The sequence below is a fragment of the Bubalus bubalis genome, chromosome 10 (assembly GCF_019923935.1).
Source record: "Bubalus bubalis isolate 160015118507 breed Murrah chromosome 10, NDDB_SH_1, whole genome shotgun sequence".
Lineage (NCBI taxonomy): Eukaryota > Metazoa > Chordata > Mammalia > Artiodactyla > Bovidae > Bubalus > Bubalus bubalis.
Window position 1 is genome coordinate 12,876,568 of NC_059166.1, and position 5,716 is coordinate 12,882,283.

The 5,716-nt window shown below is 40.1% G+C and overlaps 1 pseudogene; it reads right to left on the minus strand.

The window, feature by feature from the left end:
• Positions 1-658: 658 nt before the first annotated feature.
• On the minus strand, positions 659-1,016 carry LOC123327849 (annotated as a pseudogene).
• Between the last annotated feature and the right edge of the window lie 4,700 nt (positions 1,017-5,716).

The following is a 5,716-nucleotide window of genomic DNA, read 5'->3' on the forward strand; positions in this document are numbered from 1 at the left end:
TGGGCAATCGTTAACAGCATACAACTTTCAAACTCTCTTTTTCAATGGACCACCAAAATCATAAAGCCACTATAAAACCCAGTGAAGTCTTCATGCGATGCTCTGAACAGGGAAAGTTTAGAGTGAGGGCTGACAGTTCATATTTCGCATGTTGTTTAACAGCTTTTCACAAGCTGACCCTGCCTTTCAGGAAACGGGAATGAAAATGGGGGAGGTATCAATCCGAGGAGCCACAGTCTAAAAGAGGAACCACTGCTCTTTCGAGGAATGCCATCTCAGTGCTGACACTGGAAAGTCCAAATTGCCTGACATACTGGAAACTGATTTTGGGGGGGTCAGGTTCCGACAGGTCTCTGGGGTTAGGGGAGTCAAGTCTACGCTGAAGTAGAGCGGGAGAAGAGGACATATAAGCTAACTCTAGCTTTTCCATACCACAAGGCATATGTGCCAAGGTGGCTAATGTGTGCCAACATCAGGGAATCCCTCCTTCCTGGGAATCAAGAAGTCTCTCAAAGCTAGACGGGAAAGATGTTTCTCCCCTCATATCAACACAGCTTTGGAGATGCTCCGTTAGTGACATGTATCCTTCCCCCACCCCCACAACCCCCAAAACAACAATGAAGTGATCTTTGTGCTAACAACATAGCTTGAAAAAATTCTGCATTTTTATAAAACATCATAAAAAATAGTATTTCCAGCTGTACAGTCACTGGAAGTACACAGTTAACAAAAATGCATACCCTTCACTTGGCATCTCCAGCACCTTCAGCTTTATGTGCCTGGTCTGTTTTGTCAACTCCATCTTCTGCAGGGTTATTCTCATCCCTGCCAGCATCAGCTTTCCTCTTTTTCCCTTTGGGTCCCTTCTCTCTCTCCTTTGCAGGGGCCTTTGCAGGCTTGGGTTCTGGCTTTGGAGGAACAGGTTTAGCAGATAACCTTGCAGATCTTCTCTGTGTTCGTCTTTCACCTTGGCTTTAATCTCCTGTAGCATTACTTTCAACCTTTCTCTTGGGCATGGACGGTGGCGGGAGGTAGATGCTGCACCTGGACATGCAGGGGCACGTGGGCATTGGTCAGTCCAGGGGTCCCTCTCACTTCTTCTGTGCTGGCTCTTCACTGTGCCATGGAAGCTTCTCTGTTGTGGTGCATGGGTTTAGTTGCCCCACGGCAAGTGGGATCTTAGTTCCCAGACCAGAGATCAAACCTGGGTTCCCCGCATGAGAAGGTGGAATCTTCACCATTGGGCCACAGGGAAGTCCAAGAAAAGAGAATTTAGAAGCTAGAAGGATCCCCAAAGTTCCTTTAGACCTAAATCTTCAATACATAAGCCCAGAGAAGCTGGCTTGCTCAAGGTTACAGGGTGGCTTATAGACTGCTTCAGGACTGGGGTGATCAAGTCAGTTAGGATCTCAAAGAATTTCCCTTCAAGATATGGATTCACTAAGAATAAGACCATCCTGGGCCAGCACCTTAGTAGAGATGAGGTTATTTTAACCACAGGACATGGGAACACGGGGGGAGGAGGTGGCCTTGGAAGCAGAGGCGATGCAGATGGCAGGCAAACCCTGCCTCCTGACCGTGTTGCCTGGGTCCTCACACATGAGGCCAGCATCGTATTTCTCCTGTTCTTATCTCTTGCTCCACCTAGCTGGCGTCCACAGTGGACATTATTTGGAGCAGGACAGAGGTGAGGCCTCTCTGGTGTTATGCGGGTCCTTCCTTTGTTTCTTTCCTCCAAGTACCAAGGATTTTCCAGGACCCAGGCATCACAAGCTCGAGCAGCAAAGGGCTTTCTGTTGGCCCTTAAACTGAGGTTCCTTTAGCTTCTGGAATCAGCCGCCACCCCCACCCCACAGCTCTTTCACTGGGACCAAACCCAGGAGAAGGGAAAGAACATGGAAAATGAACAAATACAACCTCATTCCTTTGTAACTCGAAGCAAAACTTATACGGAACTCAAATGGAAAAAGAGATTTGATCTGGGAGGTTCTTTTCTTTCCCCAGAGTGGCATGCATACTGTAAAATGATTACTGTAAAACAATTATTGTTGCTAGCATTTGTGAGCTGGTTGTGGGTTTAACAACCATTTTGCTGACATTTTGGCAGCAAGTGTGAGTTTTCCTGTTCAATTAGACCTTTGGGAGTGCTCTTAAAATGCTATGGAATCATCTGATTCCCTCTAGGAAAACACTGATTGGTATTAATTTTCATCCTTTCCCTTTTGATGCTGAAGTAGACTGAAACACTTCCTGCTTTTCTAATATGTTCCTTTTATTTCTACCTTTCCTCCATCCCCAATGACTACAGTATTTCCGAATACAAGGCCTGGTTGTGGAAAATTAAGGAATAGGGTCCCATTACAGATCCTCAAAAAGGATCCCGAATGGAAGGCATAAACGTGCGTTTAGTGAAAATCTGGGTGTGTTGAATAGCAGAGCCTGAAGAATTTAAATATTCTGATAGGTTACAACTAGAAGAAATTTTCCTTTTTGGTGTGCAATTGTAGCTATATAATGAAAGAGCAAACTTCTTTAATGAACTCAAAGTTCATTAAAGCTGCTTAATTATAGTCTGAACACTTGGATTTGTATTTCTATTTGATGTAAAATGACATTATAAAATATCGCTGTTATGCCAAAGTCAACTTAGGAAAACATAAAATAGTAAGTAAACAATTACTTTTATGTCCTTCCTATTAACGCTTTAGAGATTTTTGTGAAACTGTGGCGTAGTGTGTTTATGATTCTCAAATCTGTGTTTTAAATCTAACATTAAAAGTTTACTTGGTTTGCTATGGAGAACAATATGGAGGATCCCTGAAAAACTAAAATAGAGTTACCAGTGGGATCCAGCAATCCCATTCCCTGGCATATATCCAGAAAAGACAAAACATTAATAGGAAAGACATATGCACCCCAATGTTCTTAGCAGCAGTGTTTATGATAGCCAAGACAAAGAAGCCACATAAACGTCCATCGACAGATGAATGGACAAAGAAGATGTGGTCTATATGTACAATAACTATTGCACGGCCGTAAAAAAGAATGAAATAATGCCATTTATAGCAAGATGGACAGACCTAGAGATTATCATACTAAGTGAAATAAATCAGACAGAGAAAGAAACATACCACATGATATCACTAATATGTGGAATCTAAAAGAATGACACAAATTAACTTATTTACAAAGCAGAAGAGACTCAGAGACATAGAAGACAAACTATGGTTATCCAAAGGGAAAGAGGGGTGGGGAGAGGCATAAATTAGGAATAGATTAATAGATACACACTGCTATATATAAAATGGGTCTACTATACACATATACTATATAGTATACACACTGTATATAGTATATAGTATACATACTAGTATACACATTACTGTATATAAACCAATAAGGACCGACTGCATAGCACAGGGAATTATATTCAATATCTTATAATAAGCTAAAATGGAAAAGAATCTGGAAAAGAATATATAGATACATATATATGTGCATACAATTGAATCACTTTGCAGTATACCTGAAACATTGTAAATCAACTATACCTCAATTTAAAAAATATAAAGAAATGTTTTTACTTGGTTTGTTTAATTATAGTTTTATTTTTAGGTTTTATTGTGACAAACAAAAGTATTTTTTCACCCTAAGCTTTTGTCTGTTATGATCAAGAGGGAACTTGTGTTTGAAACAGAAATCACTGGATCTGAAACTCTTGGCATTGTATTTTCATGTTCAGAGATGATGAGTCTCACAAAGGTAAATGGAAACTGTAAGAGCAACTAATACAAATGGCATTTGGTTCCCTTCTGGACTCTTTGGCGGCTTGAGAGCTGGAAGGAAAAGTAGCATAAATTTCGTGTGGGAATGTGTAAGATTGAGTGTTTCTTCTTGGTCTATAGCAAGCTCCCCTAATGGCTAATTTAATAGTTGCACATAAAGAACTTTTTTTCTGAGTATGGCCTCATGTAACAATTCTTTCAAAATACAGCTCTAAGTCCTGGAAAAGAGGATTTAACAGTGTCAACACTTCTCTTTTGTGTTAGAAAAATGTCACCAATTTCTGCAACTCTGATTTCAAAAGATGAGGTTTCTGAACATTTATCCAATCAAAATTGATCTGAGTTACAAATAGGGCTCAGTAAAAGAAAGCCAAATATCAACTTTCCTATTGTAGGAGGAGTTAATGTAACTGATCAGAAGAATATGGATAAGTAGGGCAGCCCTTGTGAGAACTAAAAACACAAAACAAAAAAAGTTGGAGGACTTTCCTACTTGAAATATCTGATAGGAAACTCAGAATATTTAGGAGGGTAACTGCATGATTGTGGTGTGAAGTTCAGACCAAATGGAATTGACTGACAGACAAGATCATCAACAGCTTGGATAATTTACTTAACCAATGACTTTGCAGTGAGGTCATGCCACAGATAAGAATGCTCAATGCAAACCAAGTAGAATACTTCCCAGGCAGCGTTTTGAAGAATGGTTTGGGATCTCTCAAGATGAAAGATAACATAAGAGATATAATGAGACAATTATATGTGCAGAGAATATTAAGTAATTTCGAATGTTCTGAAAATAATAAAAAAAACCAATGTGATAGGAAAAAATGAATCAAAAGAAGGATCGTAAATTGTGAAATAGAGTAGACTGGAGAAGCTCACTTTATTACTTTTTGTCTCTCTCATTCTGGAAAGCATTGCTTTGGATTGGGGGAGGGGCCTGGGTCTTTACAGATTAATTTGCTTACAGGTTTGCTTATTTTGCTTCTCTTGTGTTTATCAACTAAATTATGCTAATAACTACTAACACAAATTGTTTCATCTCTAGTTCTCAAAAAATTAATAAAGTATGGACTGGCTCAAAAATGTTCATATCGTATTGATCCTTAGAACTCTTTGGGTCAAGCAGGGTACTTTCCTCTGATTAAAGATTAGAGAAGAAACTCCCCCCTCTGAAAATCACATGATATCTTTATTCTACAAAGTCTGTGAAGAACTGACTCATTGGAAAAGACCCTGATGCTGGGAAAGATTGAAGGTAGGAGGAGAAGGGGACAACAGAGGATGAGATGGTTGGATGGCACCACTGACTCAATGTACATGAGTCTGAGCAAGGTCCGGGAGTGGGTGATGGACAGGGAAGGCTGGACAGGGAAGCCTGCAGTCCATGGAGTCGCAAAGAGTTGGACACGACTGAGCGACTGAACTGAACCGACAAAGGCTACTTGGCATTTGTTTCTGTGCCTAGTTTTGTGCTTTACTAATACAGAGTAAATATCTCATTGACTGAATAAATGACCTATGTGTGTAAGGAGACCTCAAGGCAGAAAAATAAAGGCGCTGAAAAGAGAAATCTAGGGAGCCTGGGCTCTAGTATCAGTTCTACAAATTCAATTAAAAAAAGGATCTATTTGGCTCTTGGTTCTGTGTCAGGGATTGCGGTAAACATCAAGCTGCCAGTGAGAAATTCTACTTCTCAAGAATCTAGCCTGGCTGCTGTTTGGTAATGTGCATGCAAGCACAGTGTAATAGAATGGTGAAGATTATAGCAAGCAGAGAAGAAAAATTGGCACATTTATAAATGATCGTTTTGTATCCACTTTAATTTCCAAAGTTATTTACCCAAGATTCTGCCTTTATTATCTGCCATTAGTGACTGGACATCCTCAAGTCTGCATTTCAGATAGAAAGGCAGGCCTCCCTCAAAC